We start from the raw sequence: 15,232 nt of genomic DNA on the forward strand, positions 1-15,232 counted from the left end.
ATTATTTCTGTATAACCTACAAAAATGGGTAAATAATTTAATTTCGGATAGTGCCACACCACAACATTCTTTAAAAAATGTAAATAATAAAATTTGAAGAAATTGTGATTGTACTGAACAACTTAAAAAGAAAACTTAATAGTTTTTTTTTAAGTTGTTCAGAACAGGGAAACAACATTTGACATTTATTATTAGGTATTTAACATTGGATATTGACTTTAATTTTTGTAATTTATATTGTAAAACTTTAAGTTGGGCTAAACTGGGCTTGTATCCAGAGCCGTAAAACAAATTGATAAAAAAAATCGCCAAATTTGTCTCGCAATCGGCCAATTTCAGGTTTAAAGAAAAAACACATACACACGGTATACGTTTTTATCATAAAAAAGTGTCAAAAACAATATTTTCACTAAACGTCAACGTCATGTTTCCGGCAAGATCTTTCGTTTTACATTATGTTATCTGTGGTTTTGTTCTCTGTGATGGATACCTTATTGGCGCAAACGCACGCGATGTGTTGATTGGTTGTTAGCTAGTGAAATGAAAAGATGGCGAATGGCGCAAACGCACGCGATGTGTTGATTGGTTGTTAGCTAGTGAAATGAAAATATGACGAATAAGGATTCAACCGCATAAAGATAACCTTGTATTTCCATTTTGAACCCCTTACAACCCTTTTTTCGCATTAAAAAGTAGCCTATGTCCATCCTCGGCGTCTAGACTATCTGCGTACTAAATTTCATTTAAATCGGTTCAGTAGTTTTGGCGTGAAAGCGAGACAGACAGACAGACAGACAGACAGACAGACAGAGTTACTTTCGCATTTATAATATTAGTAAGGATTTGCGGATAGATGGTTTTGAAGCCATAATGCGAAATAGAACTGCATCACTGATGTGTAGAGTTCGGGGGAGCGCAAACAGCCTCCTAAACACCATATCATATATGTCGGATTGTCCACATCAGAAGCACTGGATATCGCAGCATTGCTGCGGACACAGGGCTTCTGGACGTGGAAATAGGCATAAATATATGAATTAAATTAATAAAATTGTAATTTACTAACATAGTTTGTAAGTTGTATACTAACATAATATGTATACATATCTAATATAAAAAAAAATAAAAAATATATATTCTGACTTAAGACGCAGCGTGGGAAGGACTCCAGCAAGTTGAACCGACGCGACGTTGAAGATCACTGGAAGGCGAAGAGTACGAGCAGCGCAGGACCGATCGTCGTGGTGATCTTTGGGGGAGGCCTTTGTCCAGCAGTGGACGTCTTCCGGACTGAGATGATTATGATGATGATGATTCCGCTTATGTATAGTGAGTTTAAATATATCAGGTATGAGCACTAAAAAAATCCTGTCAATTTATTTTCCTAACAAAGTCGCTAATGTTCGTCATTGGCCCATTATTTTTAAAATGTCATGTCAGATCGACCTCCACGCAGTCACCCCTTCAAACAATAGTAGTTAATTTTAATTCTTGTTGATTTTTTTTATACTCAACCTGATTGATACTGTTAGTGTGGGCACCATCCCATTATCATTTATAAAAAAACTCTCTGTTGGTGGGAATACCAATATCAACCAGATTATGCCGAGAGATGGTAGGCTTTCCCTTTACCATGATGGTATGGAGAATTTACTGTTATCGCGTGGCAACACCGTTGCCTATAATTGTTTGGCTGAAAGGAAATTTCCAAGGCCATAAAATACTTAATAAAAAAAAAATAGCGACGACAGTACAAGAAAATAACAAGCTGTCATTCGACCGAATCATCATCGTCATCATCATCGCAGCCTGGAAGACGTCCACTGCTGGACATAGGCCTCCCCCAAAGATCTCCACGACGATCGGTCCTGCGCTGCTCGCATCCAATGCCTTCCAGCGATCTTGACCAGATCGTCGGTCCACCTTGCTAGAGGCCTTCCACGAGACCGAATCGCTGACTTGTATATATATATTGTAATAACTAATTGTTATACCTCGACCAGACACAGTCTAATGACTCCTCTCCATCATAAGGTTGCCTGGAAGAAATCGCTATTTAGCGATAAGGCCGCCCATTGTTACCTCTATATTATAATTATGTTGTTTTTTCTTTTTATATTTGATGTACATATTAATTTATGTATATATTCTTTCTGTGAGAGGAACAATAAAGTGTTTTCATTTCATTTTCATTTCATTTCATATTGTAAATATTTCATCAATATATATAATGTAAAAAGCCATCACTATACTCATAATTTCACCACCTTTCTGCTGCTGCTACAATACAAGGAACACTCAATGAACATATATAATAGCGCTCCCAACATAGCCGCTAAAATGGGTTCAAATACACCAAGCCGAATGTGATCATGTGAATTGTAAAATTGGTATCAAACAATGTAATAAAAGGGATTTTAGGGCATAGTTACATAAGTGGCTGATTGATCTACAGTATAAGTCATTATTAGACAATAAAAATTGTAAATAAACTGGCTTTAAAAAAAATTGAATTGGCTTCTTGCCAGGTCTTCTCAATTGAATCTCATCTGAACTGGAAGGTAGAGAAAAAAAATATAATATAAAAAATTAGACGTTCATAAGCGGCTAAAATGTCCTATAATAACAAATGACTTTTGAATTAATAACAATTTCACACTTTTTTAACTTTAATCTAAGTCGTGATAGTAATGCGCGAGGACATGATAGTCAATTCATTAAAATTTATGTACAACTGTATAATCGTAGAACGGAACGTATTTTCGGTGTACTCGTGCAGAATATCGATATTCCGTTATACGCAAGTGCGCAATTTGTACACTCAGTTAATTCACTGAACCATTTAATTGCTACAACAGGAACACCAATAACAAATTAACGTCCAACAAGTCTACCATTTTGTTTCCACCATAAAAGTCCACAAAATGGCGTGTAACAACTGTCATGGTGTTTGAAACGAGCAATTTTCGATATAAATGCGAATTTTATAGATGTTACGATTTGCGTTAAACGATTGTATCGATGAATTTTATTGTGGAAACTGGATTACTTTATGGGAAAGTTTCTTGCTTCTTCCTAACTTCCTAAGTATATTAGGTTTTCGTCTCGAGTTTTCGGTCACGAAAAAGCGTTACCGTCGCCTGGAGACTTTCACCAGAGATAGAACATGATGGGATACAATGAACTAAGGAGTGCGCAGGGAATTGGCACTTATCTCCTATTTGTTTAAAGTGCTTAGAGGTAAAATAAGTAATACTCTGGTGCTTGGGTTAATGGGATTTAGGGTACCAAATAACTATTTGGGGTGCCGACGAAGGCCCCAGCTGCTGGCAGTACCTCGCGGGAGGACAAATTTATTAATGAAAGCACCACTGACGCACGCGCTGACCACACTCAATCAAGTAGCAGAGGGAACGGATTTATTTGTGTGTACTCTGTGTGAATTCACAAGGAGCGCATTGTACTTTATATACTATGTTACCAAACCGCTGTTGTAATATTGGATGCACTATTGTATTGGGCATTTGCCTGTAAGGATAGTGTGTATATAAATAAATAAATAAATAAACATCGGCAGCGCAGAGTGGGGAGTTCTCTATCGCGTAATGAGAGAAAGAGACTTGTCCTATGAAGATCCAGTTTTCTACTATGTGTCCCAGCACATACTACTCTTTTTTTATGGATGATAATGGACTAGTGCGTCCGTCTGCGGTAACGGTTAATTAATAATAATAATTATAGAACAGTTGCAGGACTTTTCTATATAGATATATAAATAAAATTGGAGTGTCTGTTTGTAATATTGAAATAACTACTTTTTACTACATGCATATGAATATAAATGCGGTACATACATCAAAACAACATATTTTTTACAATTTTTGTCTGTCTATCTGTCTGTTTGTCCTATGAAAATCCAGTTTTCTACTATGTGTCCCAGCACATACTACTCTTTTTTTATGGATGATAATGGACTAGTGCGTCCGTTCCTGCAACTGTTCTATAATTATTATTCTTAATTAACCGTTACCGCACGGTTAATTAATAATAATAATTATAGAACCGTTGCAGGAACTGTTCTATCTAGATATATAAATAAAATTGGAGTGTCTATTTGTAATATTGAAATAACTACTTTTTACTACATGCATAATTAACATTTTTTGTACAATTTTTGTCTGTCTGTCTGTCGGTTTGTTCCGGCTAATCGGACCGGATTTTGACGGGACTTTTTTTGGCAGGTAGCTGATGTATGTATGTATGTATAAGAAGTAACTTAGGCTACTTTTATTTTGGAAAATAAAGTTAATTTCGACGCGGACGAAGTCGCAAGTATACATAGTAATAAATAAAATAAAGAAATTACTACCAGAGTGCAGGTTGTCGCTGTTACTAACAATTTCAGAGTATAGTCACCATTCCAAGTCAACGGAAGAACTTGTGGGGCGGCTGAAGGTCAATTCCTGACTGGCGGATACGATTTCAGTGACCCTGATTCATCGGATATCCGGTCCAGCTTCGCGCAAGCGTTAATTGACACTAAACCTTAATTATTTTATGGGTACTAGGCAACTTATATATGTACTTATATGTACATTTTTTTATACATACATCTATATATATAAATAAAATTAGAGTGTCAGTTTGTAATATTGAAATTACCGTTTTTAACTACATACATAATATGAATATAATACGATACATACACCAAAATAATATTTTTTACAATTTTTGTCTGTCTGTCTGTTTGGTCCGGCTAATCTCTGAAACCGATTTTGACGGGACTTTTTTTGGTAAGTAGCTAAGGTAATAAGCAGTAACTTAGGCTTCTTTTATTTTAGAATAATAAAGTTAATTTCCACGCGGACGAAGTTGCGAGTATAGCTAGTAATAGAAATAAAAAACACACAGACCGATACAAATAATCATAGTCATGAATACAATGTTTATACCATGGGAGGAATCGAACCTGCGATCATCATTAGTGAAACTGTTTGCCAAACCACTAAACTTCCGAGGCCGTGAATTATGATGACAATGTTCGTGATGCTATTCGTGTTGGTATGTTACGACGTATGGTATGTTACCACTTACCATCAGCTAGGCCAGAGTTGTTTACCACTCCACTTACATAAGAAAACATAATTTCGATTCAATTACTATTTGTTTCATTTACTTTGTAATAACTTCCCGGAAAACCATTTTATAGTTGACAAATTGATCAGCTGACAGGAAAATAATTTTCCAATAACTAACTACGACGCATAAACAAGGAAAAAACAATAAATCGCGGCCAACTTAAGCCTACTTCCGGGTCAAGTAATTTAGTTTGTTATCGGTGCTTCCATCACCGGAGACTTGGAAATATAAAGGAAATAAAGCGGTGTAATAAACCGCTTGTTTAAGATAGTAATGTTGTATTAGTTCTCTCCGTGCAAACTAGATGGCGCCACATGTAAATGGCTTCATCATCATCATCATCATCGCAGCCCGGAAGACGTCCACTGCTGGACATAGGCCTCCCCCAAAGATCTCCACGACGATCGGTCCTGCGCTGCTCGCATCCAATGCCTTCCAGCGATCTTGACCAGATCATCGGTCCACCTTGCTGGAGGCCTTCCCACGCTGCGTCTTCCGGTCCGTCCGTGGTCGCCACTCGAGGACTTTATTGCCCCAACGGCCATCTGTCCTACGAGCTATGTGCCCTGCCCATTGCCACTTCAAAGTCGCAATTCTTCGGGCTATGACGGTCACTCTGGTAAATGGCTTAAATCTTTAAAACTACGCAATGGATTTTGTTAAAAGATAGAGTGATTCGACAGGTAGGTTTTTTTATATAAAACATGTACACCCGTTCGAAGCCTGTTGTTTCATGCATCTAGGATACGGTAACCGTTTACCATCAGATGGGCCGTATGCCTGTTTGCCACTAAAGCAGTATGAAAAAGTAGCGTAATCGGGCCTCCTATTCATTTATTTATTCATTTAATTCATGTAAGATAAATCAACTCTATGTACTAGTAACAGTATGTACTATAATAAAATAACAACTATACAGCATTAATTTAACTATGTCTCTAACACAATTCACTTTAGCATTTAAAATACAACCAGCACATCCTGTGCTCAAAGACCGAATGTAGTGGCTTTTTTTTTTTCGGACTACTCTAATGCTGTCGGCCGTAGCTGGCCTTTACAGCTTCACCGGACGTTATGGGGCGGGTGGCCGCGGAAGGACTTATGGAGCGGCTGAAGGCCAACTCCTGCCCGACGGATACGACTTTAGTCTGAGGGCACCACTAGGGGTTCGAACCTCGGCTCAGGCCGTCGTAATTTCGATTTCCGTTTGAATTGGACGGGGGATCGATCGGAGGGACAAAAACCCTCCCTTTTATACAGTGAAGATATGAGTGGGGGTTATATGCAACTAGTTTAACTAGACAGAGTAATAATGAAACTACCTTCTTTTAATATTTTTAAAATATCAGATTTTTCGACAATATCGATGTGTGCCCTAACATTCGGATATGTATCCATATTATTTTAGTAAACAACTTATAAACTATCTTAGTAAATTACAATTTATATCCTTTCAATTCGTGTACCTATATCTAGTGTCCACGTCCAGAAGCACTGATCCGCAGCAGTGCAAAGATGACCAGTGTCTCTGAACTGGACAATCCGACTATTCCCACATTTATCCAACAACAACCTTCTTCTAACAAAACCACGTATATAATTTTAATATTCATCAAACCACATCATTTTCGACCAAGTCAAACGGTCACAAAATAAGCAGAAACACGGATGAGTATAGGGATAAGCGTGGATGATTTATTACTTGCTAAAGATTTGCGGTTAAATATATCTGACACACGGTTATTACGTTTAACGAACAAAAATTATTAGACACAGTTAAAAACCATCATCATCATCATCATTTCAGCCCGGAAGACGTCCACAACTGAACAAAGGCCACCAAAAATCTCCAGAACGATCTGTCCTGCGCTGCTCACAACCAACGCTTTCCAGCGATCTTGATCAGATCGTCGGTCCTATGTCGGAGGCCTCCCCACGCTGCGTTTTTCGGTCCGCGGTCGCCACTCGAAGACTTTGCTGCCCCAACGGCCATCTGTCATACGAGCTATGTGCCCTGACCATTGCCACTTCAGTTTCGCAATTCTTCGGGCTATGTTTGCCACTCTGGTTCTTCTGCGGATCTCCTCATTTCTGTCAATGAGGAGTATAGCCCTCTCATCCGTTAAAAAACATACACGATATTATTTTATATCATAGTAACATTTACAAACATACAACTTTTGTGTACAGATTCATATTGGTTCCTACAAATACTTTCCCCTTGGATCACTCTATCTACTACTAAAAAAATTAAAATCCGTTGCGTAGTTTAAAAGATCTAAGGGAAGAGGCAGCGGAAGCGACTTTTTACTATTCTCGCAGCGATTCACCCGAGTGAAATTTATAGCCTATATGTTATTCTGACGTATAAGCCATATTACTGTAAAGTTTCATCAAAATCCGTTCAGCAGTTATTGCGTGAAAGAGTACCAAACATCCATACTCACAAACTTTCACGTTTATAATATTGTTAAGATTATAAGATAAATATATCCACTTCATTCGCCATTCGCCGCTTACAAATGTCCCGGCTAATCTCAGTATTCAAACAAACAGTTTAGCGCGGAAAAACTCGGGAGTTTTCACGTATCACCGCCCGGCATTTGTCTAAGTGATTAATGAGAAGATAAGAAGAGAAAAACTCTGACGACAATCGCAGAATCTCTTCAGATCTGGCTCAGATTCAATAATACCGTTAAAATTCACGTTAGTAATATAAATGCAAATGTATGTATTTATGTTAGATTTTTACTAATAAACTGATTATAATATTCAGCGTTACGCCGACAACAAATCCTTTTAAACATATAACAAAAGGAAAATAATATTATTATAGAATAAATAGTAACTTATATAATTAACTCTTTAAACAATATTTATTTATAATAATATAATATACTTTATTGCACTTATTTGATATATGATTTTATGAGTATTTATGACACAAACACGCCTCTCGTGTTAGCACTGTAATTTATTTTATATTACGTTTCTATCCGTGAAAACCTATAAGTGGCCGTTATCATTTAATTATGTTTATAACTATGTTTGTAAATAGCCTTGGTTTTCCGAAAATAAATAAATAAATAAATAAATTACATTATAATAATAATAATAATAAAAACCAGCAAAAGCTGAGAAAAAATAAAGAATAATAATAATAATGTCTCAGGACAATTGACACAGCGCCATCTAGTCCCAAGCTAAGCAGAGCTTGTGTTATGGGTACTAGACAACTGATATAAATACATGGATACATTTTTTTTTGTAAATAAATACATATTATGCATAGAAAACACCCAGACCGATACAAACAATCATACTCATGAATACAAATGTTTGTACCGTGCGAGGAATCGAACCCACGACCATCGGATAGTAAAGCGGTGTGCTAAACCACTAGACCACCGAGTGTGCTAAACCAATATACTTTATTGCACTTATTACATTAATAATTTATTTATTTATTAAATCTTTTATCCACAAATATAGATGCATATGGCGAACTTAACACCATGAGGTATTTCAAAGTATATTCATTTGATTAACAATGGTATTATGAACAGAAGATCTAAGCACGTCGATATCACACATCATTATATACACGAAAAAGTTAGTGAAGGACTTTTAAAAGTAAAATATTGCCCATAATATAGTTCAAAATATTTTATCAGCAGACATTTCACATTAGCGTGACAACTCTGTAGTGGGCAACTCTATTTGGCAGATGAAACTTGTCAGTTTTGTTTTGGTTTTTTAATTCAGCCCAGAATGTTCTGGAAGCTATGTAGTCTTTAATCATTACTAAACGAGAACTCTGTAGTGGGCAACTCTATTTGGCAGACGAAACTGACACGTTTTGGTTTTTTAATTTAGCCCAGAATGTTCTGGAAGCTATGTAGTCTTTAATCATTACTAAACGAGAACTCTGTAGTGGGCAACTCTATTTGGCAGACGAAACTGACACGTTTTGGTTTTCTAATTCAGCCCAGAATGTTCTGGAAGCTATGTAGTCTTTAATCATTACTAAACGAGAACTCTGTAGTGGGCAACTCTATTTGGCAGACGAAACTGACACGTTTTGGTTTTTTAATTTAGCCCAGAATGTTCTGGAAGCTATGTAGTCTTTAATAATTACTAAACGAGAACTCTGTAGTGGGCAACTCTATTTGGCAGACGAAACTGACACGTTTTGGTTTTTTAATTTAGCCCAGAATGTTCTGGAAGCTATGTAGTCTTTAATAATTACTAAACGAGAACTCTGTAGTGGGCAACTCTATTTGGCAGACGAAACTGACACGTTTTGGTTTTTTAATTTAGCCCAGAATGTTCTGGAAGCTATGTAGTCTTTAATAATTACTAAACGAGAACTCTGTAGTGGGCAACTCTATTTGGCAGACGAAACTGACACGTTTTGGTTTTTTAATTTAGCCCAGAATGTTCTGGAAGCTATGTAGTCTTTAATAATTACTAAACGAGAACTCTGTAGTGGGCAACTCTATTTGGCAGCTGAAACTGACACGTTTTGGTTTTTTAATTTAGCCCAGAATGTTCTGGAAGCTATGTAGTCTTTAATAATTACTAAACGAGAACTCTGTAGTGGGCAACTCTATTTGGCAGATGAAACTGACACGTTTTGGTTTTTTAATTTAGCCCAGAATGTTCTGGAAGCTATGTAGTCTTTAATAATTACTAAACGAGAACTCTGTAGTGGGCAACTCTATTTGGCAGCTGAAACTGACACGTTTTGGTTTTTTAATTTAGCCCAGAATGTTCTGGAAGCTATGTAGTCTTTAATAATTACTAAACGAGAACTCTGTAGTGGGCAACTCTATTTGGCAGACGAAACTGACACGTTTTGGTTTTTTAATTTAGCCCAGAATGTTCTGGAAGCTATGTAGTCTTTAATAATTACTAAACGAGAACTCTGTAGTGGGCAACTCTATTTGGCAGACGAAACTGACACGTTTTGGTTTTTTAATTTAGCCCAGAATGTTCTGGAAGCTATGTAGTCTTTAATAATTACTAAACGAGAACTCTGTAGTGGGCAACTCTATTTGGCAGACGAAACTGACACGTTTTGGTTTTTTAATTTAGCCCAGAATGTTCTGGAAGCTATGTAGTCTTTAATAATTACTAAACGAGAACTCTGTAGTGGGCAACTCTATTTGGCAGACGAAACTGACACGTTTTGGTTTTTTAATTTAGCCCAGAATGTTCTGGAAGCTATGTAGTCTTTAATAATTACTAAACGAGAACTCTGTAGTGGGCAACTCTATTTGGCAGACGAAACTGACACGTTTTGGTTTTTTAATTTAGCCCAGAATGTTCTGGAAGCTATGTAGTCTTTAATAATTACTAAACGAGAACTCTGTAGTGGGCAACTCTATTTGGCAGACGAAACTGACACGTTTTGGTTTTTTAATTTAGCCCAGAATGTTCTGGAAGCTATGTAGTCTTTAATAATTACTAAACGAGAACTCTGTAGTGGGCAACTCTATTTGGCAGACGAAACTGACACGTTTTGGTTTTTTAATTTAGCCCAGAATGTTCTGGAAGCTATGTAGTCTTTAATAATTACTAAACGAGAACTCTGTAGTGGGCAACTCTATTTGGCAGACGAAACTGACACGTTTTGGTTTTTTAATTTAGCCCAGAATGTTCTGGAATTATATGTAGTCTTTAATAATTACTAAACGAGAACTCTGTAGTGGGCAACTCTATTTGGCAGCTGAAACTGACACGTTTTGGTTTTTTAATTTAGCCCAGAATGTTCTGGAAGCTATGTAGTCTTTAATAATTACTAAACTCTCTATTTGGCAGCTGAAACTGACACGTTTTGGTTTTTTAATTTAGCCCAGAATGTTCTGGAAGCTATGTAGTCTTTAATAATTACTAAACGAGAACTCTGTAGTGGGCAACTCTATTTGGCAGATGAAACTGACACGTTTTGGTTTTTTAATTTAGCCCAGAATGTTCTGGAAGCTATGTAGTCTTTAATAATTACTAAACGAGAACTCTGTAGTGGGCAACTCTATTTGGCAGACGAAACTGACACGTTTTGGTTTTTTAATTTAGCCCAGAATGTTCTGGAAGCTATGTAGTCTTTAATAATTACTAAACGAGAACTCTGTAGTGGGCAACTCTATTTGGCAGACGAAACTGACACGTTTTGGTTTTTTAATTTAGCCCAGAATGTTCTGGAAGCTATGTAGTCTTTAATAATTACTAAACGAGAACTCTGTAGTGGGCAACTCTATTTGGCAGCTGAAACTGACACGTTTTGGTTTTTTAATTTAGCCCAGAATGTTCTGGAAGCTATGTAGTCTTTAATAATTACTAAACGAGAACTCTGTAGTGGGCAACTCTATTTGGCAGATGAAACTGACACGTTTTGGTTTTTAATTCAGCCCAGAATGTTCTGGAAGCTATGTAGTCTTTAATAATTACTAAACGAGAACTCTGTAGTGGGCAACTCTATTTGGCAGATGAAACTGACACGTTTTGGTTTTTTAATTTAGCCCAGAATGTTCTGGAAGCTATGTAGTCTTTAATAATTACTAAACGAGAAAGTTGTAAAATAAGGGAATGCAGTTAATTTAGTAATACTTTATACTAGGGGAAAGGGGATTGTTAGTAATGTGGACTCATGACCCATTACGAGCAATGTACCATGTCAGGTTGACCTCCACGCGGTTCCCCCTGGAAACCATCGTGATAAATTTGTCACGATGGGCTAACTGACCTGACCTCATGCTCATCTTATCATCCTCCACTGGTGCCCCGTCAGCTTATACCCTTAGTGCAGGCGGGTGCACCATTCCATTATCATTCATAAAAAAAATACTTTATACTAGGGTTGCCAACCCCAAAATTTAAATTTAGGATTTGAAGTTGGAAAAATCAAATAAATTTAAAACCAGTGTGGAATAATACAGTTACGTTACAATTATGTAGTGAAAATATGTGAAATGAAGTCCACATAATTAAAATAACCATATATTTCAATAAACGTATTTGTAAAATTATACTTTTATTTATTTATTTACTTTCTATTGCATTAAAAGTAAATTACAAAGAACACAAATGAAAGTAATAAGATACAAACAGCAGTCTTACCGCATAAGCAATCTCGTCCAGACCATCTTTGGGTAGAGAAGAGAAGACAGCAAGTGGTAAGTGGCGGAAGAATGAACCAGAGAAATAAAAAAAAAGGCATAGCAATATTAAATATGAACAATAATAATTTACGTATACTTACATATACATGTATACTGTTGCGGGTGAGTGATACTATGTTGTTGGTCGAGACGATGTATATTACGGATGATAATAAACTGACAATATATACATAGAAATATTGATCTTATATACTAAATGACAATAGGAAAATGTAAGGTGGGGTGACACAGTTTAGACACAGCAGTGCTTAGTAGACAATATTGAATTTGTCTTACTAGACATTATTAAATGCAATTATTATTTTGATGTATCTAGGTAACTGTGTCCCATATATACAATACATTTTATATATGATTACTTTTATTTTAAAATTTAAAATCGTGTCATTAATTTACTTTCAGGACGCTACCTAGATACTGTACAGGACGTCCCAGGATATTACAAAAACTAGGATATATCCTGGAAAATCAGAACGATTGGCAACTCTACCTTATATGTCTGTATTAAAGGTACTCTTCCAATATGTAGCGCAATGATGTATCGTTCCAAAACCGTCCCTAAAGTAAATCAATTAACTGCAAACTCAATTGCAATCTCAATGCCAAAGAAACTATCGCTTGTAGTATTGCTACCGACATATATGACAATTCTTGTATATTGGAATATATTACGTCGAATGACACTGAAATGGGTGCAGTTATTAGACGCCAAGCTTCAGTTCCTGGTACAGATGCTGTGTCTATAGTGCAGATACACTTAAGGCTGCAAATTTGTAGGAAAATTTCAAAAACATAGATAAATTTATATTATATAAATTTATCGACGTCTATCGACGATAGTCTAGCGGTCTAGCACACCGCTTTACGACCGATGGTCGCGGGTTCGATTCCTTGCACGGCACAAACATTTGTATTCATGAGTATGATGGTTTGTATCGGTCTGGGTGTTTTCTATGTATAATATGTATGTATTTACAAAAAAAATTAATATTTATGTATATGTATCAGTTATCTAGTACCCATAATACAAGCTTTAGCTAGCTTAACTTGGGTCTAGATGCCATGACGCTATGTGAATTGTCCTGAGATTATTATTATTATTATATTATATATGTTTTTGAAATTATTTTGATCAAAAGCCTATTCTAAGCATCTATTAAGTCATATATACTGAGCAAAGTCTACTCAGTAAGCGATTATTTAAATGACGAGCGTGCATCACAATAGTAGTTCATGCAGATTTTTATTTGATGTTAGACATAGACACATACATAAGTAAACAATGTAGATAAACTGGCTTTAAAAAAAAAAGAAATTCAGTTAAGTTTCTTGCCAGTTCTTCTCAATTGAATCTGTATACTGAACTGGACGGTAGAGAAAGAAATATAATACAAAAAAAATTACATTCATATGCGGCTAAAATGTTGTACATGCAATAATACAAACATTTGTACCGTGCGAGGAATAAAACTGGCGACTACCTGAAGTAAAGCGGTGTGCTAACTAAACCTCTGTGGCCGTCAGCTTATGTAGATTGTAGGTGATAGAATGAGTGGACTGTATGTGTGATGTCAATCAAACAATGGATAGAAAATGGTATATACTTATAATGAAGATAGGTACGTGTACAAACGGTTGTAGGCAAAAAGTGACAATAAAAATATGACAATTCTAAAAGAAAATACATTCAAAATAGATAGAAAAATAAATATATAAAAATGTGCAAAGAGTTTGCAACATACCGACCCCTGGCGCAGAACTGCACAAACTAACCTAAATAAGGAGAAACCGAAATCTAAGTGTATGATATGACTTTTTGAAGAGGCGGCGAAGCAAACCCCTTCATTCCGGCTCGAAGGACCAAAATGTAGGTGATAGAATGAGTGGACTGTATGTGTGATGTAAATCAAACAATGGATAGAAAATAGTAAATACTTATAATGAAGATAGGTACGCGTACAAACGGTTGTAGGCAAAAAGTGACAATAAAAATATGACAATTCTAAAAGAAAATACATTCAAAATTGATAGAAATTGAAAATAAATATATAAAAATGTGCAAAGAGTTTGCAACATGCTTATATAATTTTCTCAGTAAATTCTTTTAATTAAATAGCTATGTTGAAGAAGTGGACTATGAATACGTGTCATAGCCATCCGAGGAATCCTAGTGAGGGGGACAAAGCATTTTTCATCGCTGCGACCTTCGGAAAATGAAATTTCCGCCTTCACTGTGTTCAAATTAATGCGATATTACATTGTGTAAATAGTGATTGTTGAATTTCACTAGAACCCTTTGTTTAAATACCAGTAAAATGTTAATAAGAAAATACTTTTATACTTCAATATCATTTGTTACTGTTACACAGTTGCGTAACTTAAAACTATTTTTTTAGTTTCTTAAGTAACTGCTAGCTGTTACTTGTAACTTGGTTTTTAACTAACTAGCTGTTACTTGTGACTGTTTTTAACTATCTGTTACTAATAACCAAAAATGTATTCATTTTGTATCATATAGTTTATAGAATAGAATAGAAAATCATTTATTCAAATAAACTTAATTTAAGCACTTTTGAATAGTCGTAGTTATCCGCTATCGCTCATTCGGAAAGCTGTCTCATCACAAGAAGAATAAGCGAGTGGTCAAGTAGTGTTGTTCTTTTAAATAATCGTTGTAACGTGTGAATACAAACTACCAACTAGCATTAATTTATTATTATATATATATATATATATATTAAATACACAATAAGATTAAAACAATCGTAGTGATTAGAGCAAACCAGTCCCTACAAGCAGCATTCGTTCACGAGTATGAGGTATGAGGCAGCCATAACTGCGCTCGATCATATTTTAGGGAGCCCAATGACGGCTCATGGCAAGATGATAATGATTATAAGATAAGTTCTATC

The sequence above is a fragment of the Achroia grisella genome, unplaced genomic scaffold (assembly GCF_030625045.1).
Source record: "Achroia grisella isolate CSIRO2021 unplaced genomic scaffold, CSIRO_AGI_Agris_v1 utg149, whole genome shotgun sequence".
Lineage (NCBI taxonomy): Eukaryota > Metazoa > Arthropoda > Insecta > Lepidoptera > Pyralidae > Achroia > Achroia grisella.